Below are 15,078 nucleotides of genomic sequence, written 5' to 3'. Positions count from 1 at the left end.
TTTTTTTCTTTTCTAGCGCACGCCGCCCGCTAGGTGAACTTAATATTCTTGGCACCTCTCTAAACTTCTCCTTTGTTACGTAACTTCATAACGCTCTTAATGTCCGCGCTTTTAAAAGATAATATTTCAGTTTTTTTCCGATGACTTATTCTCTCTCTTTCTCTTTCTCTTTTCCTTCCTACATGACGATGATTGTTTTTTTTTTGAAAATGAAGCTTTCTTTAAGAAAATCTATTAAATGGATATATATATACATCTGGAATATCTGGCGAAATAAAATATTTTTCATGAAATAACACATTACTACATATATATTTTAAGCATACATATATGTGTGCTTATATATGTACGAAGGGATGTCACGTCAGTTTACGCGATGGACAGAAAGAATAGAAGAGGGGGACGAATATTTGGACGAACTCAAAAATTCCATCAATCTCCCCGTTCGTTCTCGGTCGCGCGATATTCGACGTGCTCTATCATGGAGATATGCTTTCATGCGGCCGAAGGGATATGCTAATATTATGCGGCGTTTTTATAACGCACGCGGGGCCGGGCGTGTTTTACTTTCATGAAGTACTTCGTCCGGTTAATACTTTCGACAGGGGAAAAGTCGAGAAAATTTCTTTCAACGGCCGACCAGGCCGCGCGCGGCCCGATAACTCGAAAATCCGTTGAAACGAATTCGACGATTGTTATACTGATGCATAATCAGCTTTTAAAACATCTCTTTTTAGAATGGCGCGATCAGTGCCCCGAGCCCCGAGTCGACTTGTGTATGTCGCTTTGTGCAAAGTCGCTGAAAAGTTCGGGCTGTTAAACTTTTAATCGATAATCCGGCGGGAAGTCTCCCTCGCATACAGGTCGGAATGCAGCAGCAAGTTTAGCTCCTTAACTTCCGAACTTGTTCTCGCTATTAAAGTACTGGCTCGACGTAAATACTGTGTTCCTCGAATTGGCGCGTTAACGCAGTTCGTATAGCAAGTTGAGAGAGAAATATTGTTTAATTTCTCCGATAAAAGCTTGCAACGGTATGCCTTGGTAGTCGCGCTATTTATTTTCAACTGCTTTGTAAATTCTATGCGTACTTTACGAGTTTTTCTACAGTCATAGTTTTGTGTATAATGCTATCCAAATTCCATGTTACTTCTCTAACGCTGAATCCGAATGTATGAACTCTGAATTTTGAATTGTGGGAAAACAGTTAACGTTACGTGGTCGATATGTAATTGGCCAGGCATTTACAAACCTAATCTAACCTAACCTAGTGCTGTAGGCTAAATACATCCCTGGATCGATGGCTATTGTACATCGAATGTATGATGGATTCAAATTATTGACTTGTCGATTGTTAGCTTAACCGATGTTTGTATTCTTAACATTTCGTTAAAACGATGTGCACGACTGTTGTCGAAGATCAATATTGAAATCTCGAATAGTTACATAGATAACAAGATAACACTAAAATCGCGCTTGCGAAGCAAATAATAAAAAATAGTCGCATTTATGAGAGTAACGTTGAACACGACTGCCGATTCATTCTCTTGAATAATCGCGTGCTAATAATTATGGGACATTAATAATTGCTCATACCGTCAAGCCGTGAGCCGTGTTGTTGGCTTAATGCTTCGTTTAACTTATTTCGATCAAACATTACACATATGATTTATTAACAAACGTTATACCAATCGCGTTACATCAAAGGTAATATAATTTCGAAATAATGTATTTGATCGAGAATATGAAAAACACGGGGTTCACGCTATGGTGCATTATATTCGTCGATTTATAGTACCTAACCGAGCTTTCTGTCCGAATTAATACAAACGTAAAACAGATTTATCGTCTCTGATGGTTTGCAATAAAATTGCATTTTCAATGCGCCCCGTTACAAATGTATCGTTAATTGCGAGTGACAAGCGCTGCGAGCTGCGAGTCAATTCAGGTGTGAAAAATTTATTCTTCCAAAGTGGGTCGAACGAAAGCGGCGAGATACAAATTATGATCGACTGCAATGTTCTTACCGCGCGATATACGTATATGTACCGTGACGTTTGTTGCATCGAATAAATAACGTCGCAATATTTATACCGGACTTTTCGATATCGACGCAACGCGATATGCAATATTTAAAAATGAATTTTAATTTACGCTTTGACGTCTCGCGACAATTTCAATCACGGTGCGTAATGCCTGTTTCCTTGATGCCTTTCATATCAACGATCGTTTATTTTCGAGGAAATCTAATATACTTCCAGCGACGCGGTTTCTATATTTCGTTGAACGTGCGGATGAAGGCATTTCCTTTCTATAATACTTTTGTCCGTGGAACTTCGTATCTCTTGCCGAGTATCCAATGGACGATGGAGACCGTTTCAAGAAATAAAACGTCACAGAATTAAGTCCCGGGAACTTTTGTATAAACATCGAACATCTTTATGATACTATATTTAACTTGGAATATGGAGAGCCTTTACTCTCTTCTTACGTTTTCTTCGGTAGAAATACATTCGGCGCATAGTAGGCAATTTCCAAAAATAATGTATAAATATGTAACATACAAAATATTTAAGAAAAAAATACGTACCTACCAGTAATGCTTAATTCCAAATAACTTGATTGCGTACGATCATTTATTTGTCTTTCTACAAATATTGATTGCGAAAGGTATTTCAGGAGGCAAGGACATTTTTAAAAATAAAGCAGAATGAACGGAAATCACGCGGTAACGTTTTATCTCTCGGTCATTTATTATTTAGCCAGACTTATTGGCGGATCTCGCGAAAATCCACCGATATGTTATTTCGCGAATAAATAAAAGTCGCGCGACGTATATCATGCACGATATCTACAAAACGCGCTATCGCTCAACGTAATAGGTTCATCACTTTGCATAGGAAAGAAGACGCGTGAAAAATATATTTGTCCCGGACTTGCGTAGCCCCGAGGTAACATTTGTCGCGTCGCTGCAATACGCAGACAGAAGCTACTTCGTAAAGTTCAGTAGTCCCGCAGCTTTTTTTCACCGTTGTCGACGGAACTACTGCTTGTTATGTTTCTCCCGTGTTTTCCGTATATCTGCGACATCATAATTTCCGCAAATAGTTCACAAGTCCGTACTCTCATGATTTCATGCGACGTTGGAGTAGTTACAATGTAAATGCGATCCGGCGAAACAGAAATGAGAGGGGAAAAAAAGAGAAAAAATCGGTAACTAAGCAAACCATCAGTGTTTCAAAACTGTATAATTGTGTGAGGTTTTGCATTACTGAAATGAAATTGTATAGTTAGCATCTGTAATACGAAAAGGTTAAAAGAAAGAATCTCCAAAATCATATTTTATTTAAAAAGTCAGAAAATCGTGACGCACGATCTCTTTATAAATATAGTTGAGTATTGAGATATAATTTTAGATAGCAGATAAATAATATATATATCAATATAGTCGATGTATTATCTATAGTACCTCTTTTAGAAATGAATATTCGTCCACTGACTTACAGCCTTACATCATTGACGCATAGCAGTTTCGAAAACTATTGCGAATTTGCATTACCGCGCGAGATGTCGGCGAATTTACGATGTCGCCAATTTGGTTTTAATCGATGCGAAGGTACCTCTCAGTTCAATGAATACAAAGTTTAGGGATCCAAAGGCGGTGCTAATCAATTAGCGCGCTTAACGCTATATCTTTATTGAGCTGCTACTGCGGGACTTCCGTTTAATTGGAATTTTCCCCGTAGTTTAAGAAATTACTTTCGCGTAATTGTTCGTTACGGCTTATTCATTATGATGAAGGAAGGAATCGTTTCCCGCTCTCGACGCTGTTTATTGCGAGAGAATGGGACAATTTATTGACAATTCGATGGAAGTAAAGTCAGCTACTTATTGGATTTAAAATTATTCGTCGCCAATAATGAAGACGTAACGAACTACATTTTCATTCGTTATTAACTCAAATTATAACGCAGATAATTCTTATATTCCGCTGCAGTGATTCGTATAATAATTTTCTAATCCAATAATTCTCCGATTTATACAATTAACGTAATAACGATATTGCGTAAATTTAGGTTACTACATTAGTAGCCATTTTCCACACGGCGGTTCATCAATAATGAATGTCTAGACTTGTGGACGCCGAGGTCACTATGGTCGTCGCCACATTTAACGTTCACGTTAATATGCTATTATTACGGAATATAAAAGAACAGTGACATCGGAATGTAGAGAATGTATTATACTTTAATAATGACGATGCGGCTTCTATACATATATCAAGCATATTCCTTATATAATTTTTCACCCGATGGATATTATAAGTTACTATTATTTATATTAGTAGAAGATATATATTTGCATGGAAGTATAAAAAAGCTATAAAATAAAATAATATATAAAAAAGCTATGATATACAAAAATGATATAAAAATAAAAAATAAAGATGTCATTAAAAAATTAAAGCTTTTATGCAATATGAATTTTATATAATATGCAATAAAATTACATTAATATCTTTATATAATATTTGTCATTTTCGGTTTAAAAAAATCTGAAGGAGAATTGTAAAACTTTAATTGTTATCAATTGCAGCTCACGCGAACGGTTTACTTCTATACTTTAATTAATTTCGAAGACTTGTGATTTTGCACGTGGCGCCGTTAAAACAGCGGGCGCGGCCGCGCCAATTACGGAAGTAAAAAGTCGGTCGCCCGTAATTAATCTCGGACCACGCCCTTTTTTTTCCCGTTTTTCCTTATTAGAGCTGGCAAGGCGACAAAGAGAGCATGAATCGACTGTTTTTCGAGTACGTGCAAGTATTTCGTTCGTGATGTTTTACGAGGTTAGTTGAGCGCGTTTCTCCAGCACAAGGAGTGTTCGCGAGTTCTCCGATTTTTATAAAATCCGGTTGGAACAGAATAAAAATAATTTGAACGTGCGTTTTACGACTCTTTGAAGCTGTAACCACTCACGGCCATATCGAGAGCTTATCAGAGATTAAAAAAAATTTTCCCTATACATGTTTTATAGTTTTAAGCACACAGTGTGAAAATATTGAAAAATAAATATTATATCTCTGACTGAATATATAGTTTTCGGTATTGTGCAAGTAACATTTTCCGGAGGCTGGCTTTTACCATTAATAATTAACCCGAATAATGGAGCAGGAACAAGGAAACATACTTATTTTACATAGGAAATTATTTTCACTCGTTGCATAAGAATATCATGGTGCATTGTTCGGCTGGGAGGGAGATTATTCTTCGTGAGTGTCTGAATTCTGAGTAGCCGAAAGTGAACGAGAGAAGGAAGGAATGAATATATATATATATATATATATATATATATATATATACATATATAGGGGTAGGATTGGTAGAGAGGTCAGCGCGTGACAAACGAGGCTGTTTGTCTGAGCCTCCTACACATGGATAACGAGCCGTTTCGAATCTTTCCGTGGAGTACTCAGGTCCCTTTCGCCCTTTTCGTCCTATCTTTTTGCCATTGATTCTATCGTACGTTTCCTCAAATAGACGAAAATTGCGTACATTAACTACATCGGCTGTCCCTTAATCCGCGAGTCTGCCGGCGTCTGTCTAATTGACGCAGTAATTACGGGACGGTTTATATTTGGTGATTAGCGAAATGCTGACTCGCCGCGCCCGCGCGTAACTTGTGGGAAGGAATGATCATTACTTTCATGCATTTCGACGTATGTACGTAAGATAGTTCCGAGGAATATGACATTTTTGTGTCAAGGAAGGCTTGGGTTATCTTGAACGTTCTTCCTATATATGTCAGGTTTCTGTTTCTTATTAAATTTCAATTGTTAAAACTAAATTATTAAAATTTTAACATCATATTTTGATTAATGACATCTAAACCTGTAGAAATAAAATAACAAGCGAGTTAAGTTCGTAATAACGTCGGTATGTGCTTTCATCTTTTTATATTATTTTATTTTATAAATGAAATATAAATGAAATCCGAATAAAATCAAAAAGTTATTAAGACGAGATAAAGAATCAAACGACAGCTTTCAAGCTATCCAAATGAAATACTCACGAAATATCTATAGTAATTTTTTTTGTGGGTCATTCGTTCACATGGCCGGAGAGAATAACGAGATTCAATTTTTTTGTACAAAATTTTTTCACAAAGAGCCCGCGTGACGGAATCGGTTAATGCTTGTCGATCATATGGGCGATAGATGTGGGGTCATGAGAGAGAGAGAGAGAGAGAGAGAGAGAGAGAGAGAGAGAGAGAGAGAGAGGGAGGAGGGAGGAGGGTCCTGTAATCGACGGCAAATTGAATGGATGCATGGACGGCAGCCTGACATTCGGGCGTCCTTTAAATTCGAATCTTTTTTATCGTCCCTCACTCCCTGGTGGTCCGGTGAATTTTAATATACGTACCGATGCGACAGCTCTCACGATAGAAGGATTTCAGGATATAGAAGGGATGGCCGTGCGGGAGGCAGCGCGATAATCCGCGAATAAATTCTGCCGCTGCGGGCTTCTCTTGACACGACGACGGTAATTTATGCGTTATCCCATCGTCACCGATATCGAGAGCGACGCTTCTTAAATCCTATTGTTGTAATAATCACCCTGGTGAACACACGCGTTCGATCTACTAATCATGTAAAATTGTATAACGATATCTTCTTTTTTAAATTAATTTGATAACAGGCTAAATAAATTTTTCCTTTTTTAGACATGTGTTTGATAATATAGAAAGTCGGAATCATGATATAAATGAAAGGAAGCGATTCCATATATGAAACAAAATAATAAGAAATTATCTTTTCTTCTTTTTTCCTTTGATCTTGGTCTTATATTGTAGAGACATAAATTATAAAGAATGTCTTAAATTCGATAATAAAATAGTGACGGTACTGACGGTAATCGAAAAGGCTGAATTATTTGAGAAAAAAAAGATAGGAAGAATTACGAAGCAATAATCGATAGATTAAAATGGTTGGCTATCGTATATAACATACGGCGCGATACCGCAAACGAAAGTATCTACGGGTGAATCGAAAAAGGTACTTTGATTGTCCTTTTTTGGACCTTTCGTCCAAAGCCTGAAACAGATAAGGAGACCGATAACAACATCCAAAGCTTTACAATACTTTAAGTAAGTGCTCCATTTCTCTCCAATACGCTTTTTCGCGCTTGCCTTCCGTCTTCACCTTTGAGCCTTTTCCGTTAAATCTTTTGTGATTTTTTTAACGTCGTGATCTCTATCGGTTACACTTTACGAAGTCTAGCACCAACGTCAAAAGCAATATATTTATGATTAGATAATTGTTTTTTCAAAACTGCGAAATATCGAAATCGAAAAGATCTATAATAAAACTAAAATCATATTTATATTATATTATTACCATCACAATATTATATGTATATGTGATCAATGCAAATCGAAGTTATATCGCGATCTGGTCTGGCAAAAAATATGTCGGTGCGAAATATTTATCGCGATTGTGCAAATTTGCGGGTCCTGGAGATATGAAAATTGATTTTGATTTTTTAGTCCTACAAATGTTGAGTAGCAAAGATCGTAATTCTGACTCGCCGGTACGTTTAGGAGCGAGAGGTCCGTGAGGAAGAATATTTGCCGTCGAAGACAGATTTCTGTTGGATGTCACGCATGTAATATTCCGTGAGAATATTAAAGTCGACGCTGCTTTGAAAGAGATTAATGATATCCTCATTGATTAAAGTACGGTGAGAACACGTTGTACACCGTCGCAGTTGTACCATAAGTATTTAAACATTTAACAATGCAGTAGTCCACCATGGAATGTAACGAACGTACGTAATATCGTATCGGTACAAATTCTAGGCGCAGATACAAGAGGGAAGTATTATGAGTTAACGAAGTATAACTGCGGTGATAAAGTAAGCAAACACTTAATCGAGGTTATTCGACGAACGTTTCATATGGCAATTAATGAAACGTTCCGCGCGTAGCAACGTACGAAACTATGTACCATCGAGTCGCGTAATTTGAGGTCGCGTCAGCAAGGAGTTTAATTTAATCATACAGTGTAATTCTATTATCTCGCATCGTCGCTATTTCCGATGTTCCTCTACCGTCAAACATTTTGCCAGTCGTGCACGTAAACCGAAAGTAATTGTAAGGGCAGTGTACCCGAAATAGACGAAGTTAAGGGTTATACTGGGTTAAAGGGCGCATAGGAAAATATCATGCCGTAGCGTATGGTCAAAGTTCAATAAATCATTTGACGCTATCCCTCCCTGATGACATCCGTCATCGATCATACCCGATACAGAAGGAAGAGATCGTTGACCCCCGCGGTCACAAGCGTATCCTCGATCGATCGATTATCGATCGTTAAGTACATGCAGGCCTTTAATTATGATCAATAACTTTGATGTGTGCTATTATGATGATATGGCGATTCACTTTGACGTATTCGCGGTAGCGTTGCGACAGCGATGTGTAATAGTAGCATGTCTAACCGTTGTTTATCGATACGCTTATTTGCACTGCGAGGCACTCCGGTCTTTGACATCAGTAATACGTGTGATACAGCAAGATAAATACTAATTGTTTTATCCTTGCATGTGAAACACGTTGACGAAATCGCCTTTGGAGTCGCTCCAAAGCTTGCACGGTCCACAGATCTTTGTAAAATGCAGTCATGAATACTTTTATCTGCAAGAAAAAATTGTCGATATAGTAGTTTTTTTAGCGAGCAACGTTTATTCTAAATACTTCTGTTATTAAAAACATCCTTGTCATGAAAAAGCACGATGTTTTTTACTGGCGGCTTTACACCGCCTTTATACTGTTGAAATAATTTTCTTGCTTTTAAAATTTGTTTTCAATATATCTTTAATATTTCGTGATGAGAAACGAGGCACTCGGCAATAAAGTGGAAGATTCAGTCTTTAAAAGAAGAAAGGAAAAATGTAATTCTGCGACGTGTCGTCTTAATTAAAGGGAACTCTGATATCTCTCTGACACACGCTTTAATTAATCTGCGCGCGAAAGATACGCGGCAAAATACATTTGTAATGTTCGCCCAAACGTAACGACGCTATATTTCAAGCTATAACGATGACACGGCGCGCGCGATATTTCATTTTCTTTGATGTGTAAAAATTGCGCGCGCCGCGCAAATATATTCTTCGCGAAAAACGCGCTAAACTATTAGGTACAGCGGTACGTATGAAAGAACTCGCGCGGTTAAGAAGAATTTTACTCGAAGTAACACGAAGAACGTTATTGTACGTAATATTTCTTTGGTGCATTCCACAGTATTAAATTCTTTTGCACATGTAAGAACACATTGTGCTCTGCGCGCGATAAATCCCCGGGGAACGAAATAATATTGGATACAGCAAGTGCTGACAGTTGGACATTATTTATGGAGAATACTTTATTGTATTTACGAACGCGTTCATGTCCCTCCCCCGATCTTTCATATATACGTATAAACTGGTAAGATTTCGATGTCTTGTTCTTAGTGCACTGCACTGACTCTGTATTGTGCTTTTGAAATATTGCTTGTGATAGAAATATCTTTTTCTCCCTATTGTCACGGTCTATCTGCAATGGAAACATTTAAATCAGTACGATGTTTGCCGATGCAAGATAACTATCTTGGGGGAGATCTTTTGCTTTTATTCCTGGTTTCTCAACCTTTCTTCCTTTTACACTTAATTGTATAACGGGATTTGCATAATCTAATTAATGCGATTTTAGTGTGTGATAAACGTATTTTTTTATTTACAAAATTGTAAAAAGGTATTATTAAACGTTTTTATTAATAAATCGTACTTTGCAGGGAAATCAGCAGATTTAATATCGCCGATGTAGACTAACAATCCGATTCGAGAACACAGACCGGCGAATTACCACCAGAAGCTTAAATTTAATTGAGTTGGCTAGCGCCAATCTGGTTACGTTAGCTATTGCTTACACATACACTCTTTCAATTTAGCTCTTTGTTCTCTGGGTAAGCGCGTTCTCTGGGTATTTTCCTGCGGAATTCTACGGGGAATGATCAGGGAATATCGGGAATAGTGTTGCGAACAGAGGATGATATCAACACTTTTATAAGCAAACTTTATTTGCGAGTTAAACTTTATTCGTAGGCGCTCCTCTTGTTCCCCGTTTTATATTTTAAGAATTTTTAATGCAGGGCGATAAAGTTCCTGTCCTTTTCGTTGAAGTAGCGTATGTATTATTTCAAACGCATATCCTGCAGATACTGCAACGACGTCAGACAATAGTAGACTTTTTTCTCCTTTCTCTTCACACGTACTACGAATAAGTAGATCGTAAAAGATTCAGGGAATGTTTGCTGCGAAATGTACTCTCGATTTCTATTGTGTTTTTTATGTCATATAATACAAAGCTAAATTTATATGTAAATTTAAATATATATACGCAAAGCTATCAAAAGATATTAAGCAATTCTAAAAATGAATTGGATTCGCTAAGTTAAACAATAATATTATTAGCACGATATATTATGAGATATATTACCGTATTGTTAAGCAAAATTACAAGAAGAGATATAATTTTTTCAATATTTCTTATTTTATCGTTAAATTTTAACTACACGCTTGTCAATATATAACAAAGTCAGTAGTGTAAAAAAATTTAATTCTTAATATCTTTGAACCATTAATTACAATTATATACTTATTATATTATAATCATTTTTCTCTATTTTTGAAAAGGTTGAACAGGTAATTAAATGTATCTATCTATGCATCAATATAATTATCTATATACTCTAGAATTACCCGAAATGGAAGGGTTTCTCCGAAAGTATACGCTAAAGTCAATATACTAGGGAAATTAACAACATTCTGTCTCGGCAAACCACGCTATCGACCATTTGCTTCCCGCGGGTGACATTATTGCAAATTAAACTGCGAGTTTATGCGGTATCGATATGTCACGCGCACACACACCCCGACCACGGTAGGTACGAAATATTAACGCGTCAGACGGACGTGGTGGCTCTTACATTTATTTATTTGTCAGGCTTGCGGGCCGCGGACTCATTACTGCGGCGCATTACCCAAATTGCCGACATTTCCTAGCGCGGCACGGTTCCCCCCTCGTTCTCATACGCTCGTTTGTTGGCAACCCCTTTCGCCACTGGGGGAGAATTGAGAAAATTTATGGGATTCTTGCATGAGATCACTCGCAAACATAATCCTTGCTCTCTAAGACGAATGTCTCCCCGACTGCGGCGGCTCCTATCCTTTCGCCCTCTTGCACGTCTCTCTCTTCGACTCTCTTCGCTCTTTCGTCGGTTTCCGCCGCATTTCATCCGCGCTTCCGCGCTCGGTTTTGCTGATCGCTCGATCGCGAAACTTGCCGGCAGTCTTACGGAATTTGATCTGCACTTGCATACATATAGAAAATGTAACGACCGGATGATTCAAAGATCGCGGAACTCGTATCTCCGCAAACAAATGCAAGATTAAATGCAAAAGGATATTGATCTTTCTATTACGTCGCTGCGACGTAGCATATTGTCGCAATTTTCATGATATCATATTGTAAAACCTTGGTCATTTTAATGTAACATTGCGCTCATCCATTTTAATGCTATTTTATTACTATTCATTTTTCTTTATTTTTTCATGAAGTATGTTGCGAAGTATGTTACATGCTAAATTGACGTAGAGTAAGAATACCGATCGCATAATTGTCGTTTTATCGGCACGACGAAACCGACTGGTGTCGGAAGTTATGCGACGATTTGAACGATGTCCAAACTATGGAGACTTACGAGCCTGACCTATATGAACCACGCGGTTCGCAGTTAAAGTTACAGCTACGGAAATAAATCCGGTTTAGTCCCGCGGGAAGAGACAGATTTATTTCCAAGCAGAACCTCGGACCGTTCAATCGTCTCTCACCCTCCCGGTATCGCATCGGCAATTTACCAATCCACTCTCTCTGGTGGGAAAAGAACCGATTACGAGGCATATACTTCAAGCATCGGGTTTATTTTCGCGGATCGACAACGACGATCAGTTCTTATCTCCGTCGATTTTCCGCATTCACGTTAAACTCTTGCTGCGAAATCTAAAAATTGTATAGCCCAGGGAAGATGAATATTAAAAAAAAAATGCGTATTATTTTTTTCTAGTACACGCTGAAAAAGGATTAGCAACTGGAGCTAAAACTTAGCTGTGACAGCTAAGATGTGTCACTATTCTAGGGACAGCTAATGTTGTTGCTGTTCCAGCTAAATTTATTCGCTATTTAAACTTAGCTACTATAGCAACAAATTTTTGCTACAACAGATCAAATGTCGCTTAGCTGAATTAGCTACTTTATTCCTAGCTAATTCATTTTTTGCTGCAGGAACTAAATAATCTTCACTATGACTCCTAAGATTTTTAGTTATAAGGATAGCTAATTTATCCCTAGCTAATTTATTTTTTGCTGCAGGAACTAAATAATGTTCACTATGAGTTCTAAGATTTTTAGCTATAAGGATACGATCTTAGCTGCTAATGCAAAGTAATTTTTGCTGTCTTAAGGACGTTCACCGGTCCTTATACTAAAGAAAATCGAAATTCTACAGATTTTCTTGAAACTGTGAATATACGTTAATTTCGATGTGCTTTATGCGTGGTATAAATTTTAGTATCTCTTGCGGTATAAAAATCAAAATACTGAGCCTCCAAAGTTTCAATTTTTACCAAAATTTAGTAAAAGTTGAAACTTTGAGGCTCAGTATCTTGATTTTTTTCTACAAGAGATACTGAAATGTATGCCACGCATAAAGCACACCTAAATTAACTTATATTCACAGTTTCAAAAAAATCTATAGAAAATTGATTTTCTCTATAGTATAAGGATCGGTGAACGTCCTTAACTATTAATTTTACTAGAAAAGCAATGCTATACTAGCTCCAGGATCTCATAGTTAGAACTTTGTTGTATATTACAGGATGTCCGAAGGGAAGTTGTTGATACTAATCAGATATCATTTTCGAATGCAGTTATTGAAAAAACAAACATTACGTTGAAAAGAAGAAAGTCTACAGTTTTTAATGGGTGTAAATAAAACTTGACAAAATTTGTATACCAAACCAATTTATACCAATTTATTTTATTGACAAGAAATAACGAAAAATAAACAAATAATCAAATAAGCTAATGCATTAGCTTATTTAATTATTATTATACAAACATTGTGTACATTGTAATGTGCGCCACGCGCGTTCTTCTCGGGGAACGGAAAACTGCTTTTCCCTCGCTCGAGTGACGTGTGCCGGGTCGCGGAAACGGACCCCCGTCGTGCTTTCTTCGCCGCCGAGACTGCCGAGAGACGGAATTATTTTGTTTCACAAAATAGTAGATTATTTAATGAAAGTCTAAACATGTATCATACAACACCTTACGTGCCGCGTGATCCGGCGTGATCCGCGTGCACGTTCCGACGCGCGGCGCACCCACGTCGCCCGGTCGTCGCGACGATCGCGCGCGAGATCGCCGGTGACCCTGCAAGGACGAAGTGTGCGCGCGCTGTGACTCGGCGCTTTCGGCGTGAACCCGCGCTGCCGCCGCGAGTCCGCTCGGCTCGGCTACGTATCCTCGCGCACGCGGAAGCGGTCGCCATGAAACGGCGCCGCGGATCACGCCGCGGATCACACGGAAAGGGGGTCTATACTCACGACGCGCGGAACGGTCGTCGAAGCCGTCGGAGAGCCACCAGGAACTGCGCCGATCACTTCCCCCTTCCCCTTGTGGCAGGGGGGCCTTCCACAACTCACGCGCGAAACGAAATGCGAACAATGGCAATGCAACAAAATGGCTTCTCATCAACCATCACTATGATAGATGGCACGCGAGACGTGACTGACGTGCGAGGAGACGCTGTGCTGTCGTCGCCCGCGGCTAAGCGCCGAACTGATAGTGTCGCACAAACAACTGCGAATCGAACTTTCACGCGCGTAGCTATAAACTTAGCTATGCGTGCTAAGTGTTGTAGCTTGTATAGCAAATTTTATAATGTCTGTACGTGATAAAGTACTTAGGTACGGCTGCAACCTTTTTAGCCGCTTGTGCTAAATTACGATTTCTATTCAACTAATAAATTTTTACGTGGCAGCTAATTACTTTTTCCTATAATAGTCAAAGTTTAGCTACAATACTAAGGTGTTAGCTCTTACAGCTAAGCTTGATTCAGCTACTGGAATTTAGCTACTATTGCAAACTCATTTTTTTCCGTGTAGTTTCAAAAGAGAGTGGTAATTAATGTATCGATGCAGACAAAAATAGCAACTTATTTTTAGTAATAATTGTAAATGTATATTTAGAAGCGATGAAATTTCGAACGTTTAATTGGAATTTACACGAACGTAGACGACATAGATGAATTTACGTAGACGATATGCATATTTCGCGGGAATGCGAAACAAGTCGTTTTGTTCATCTGTAAGCCCGTGAAATGTTACTGTAGCATTAGCCACTCTTTGCATAAACCACGCGAGAATAGCGTTAAGCGACAGATTTATTTCTAGTTACATCGCCCATTCTCCAACCCATTTATGGAGTTACATCAAGATATTCTCTATAGTAACTAAGCACGTTTCGTATTTCTACGGGAACTTGCACGAAGCACGATATTGTATTAACATTTCAAATCGGATAACCGTCGTTTCTCGCGATTATTCGTAACAAATTAACGACTGAAATAAAATTTTTCGCGGTGTCACTTGGCGTAATATTGGGAAGCTTTCGGGCCGTCGCGCCTGTATCCGTTTGTGTGCCGTCGTAAGGACGAAAAAGCCGAGAGCCAGCTGAGTTATCGTCTCGTCGAAATCTCTTTTTACATCCGCCAAAATAACAGATTTACAAGACGAAATCCCCTACGTAGTCTAGAAATGACGTCGGCAACTTCGAAAATACAACGGGAAAATACATATGTACTGTGGGAGAAAGGAGACAACGGAAGAGTTAAGGTGAAAGCCAGTGGCTGTAGATACACAATACACGCATGTACGGTCGCGAGTTCACAAACCTTGCGAACGAAAGCCCGTCTTTCGACCATATCTTCTT

General features: G+C 38.4%; 1 protein-coding gene and 1 long non-coding RNA gene across 2 annotated transcripts in view; one reads left to right on the top strand and one right to left on the bottom strand.

Annotated features, from left to right (window-relative positions):
- The window catches only part of LOC143906213 (uncharacterized), a 237,481-nt gene that overhangs the window by 11,855 nt on the left and 210,548 nt on the right, over positions 1 to 15,078 (top strand). The window lies entirely within an intron of this gene.
- Positions 1 to 15,078, bottom strand: part of LOC143906208 (LHFPL tetraspan subfamily member 6 protein) — a 155,946-nt gene that overhangs the window by 21,643 nt on the left and 119,225 nt on the right. The window lies entirely within an intron of this gene.

The sequence above is a fragment of the Temnothorax americanus genome, unplaced genomic scaffold (genome assembly GCF_048541705.1).
Source record: "Temnothorax americanus isolate GAGA-0224 unplaced genomic scaffold, ASM4854170v1 Scaffold7, whole genome shotgun sequence".
Classification (NCBI taxonomy): domain Eukaryota; kingdom Metazoa; phylum Arthropoda; class Insecta; order Hymenoptera; family Formicidae; genus Temnothorax; species Temnothorax americanus.
This window is presented reverse-complemented; position numbering and strand designations above follow the sequence as displayed.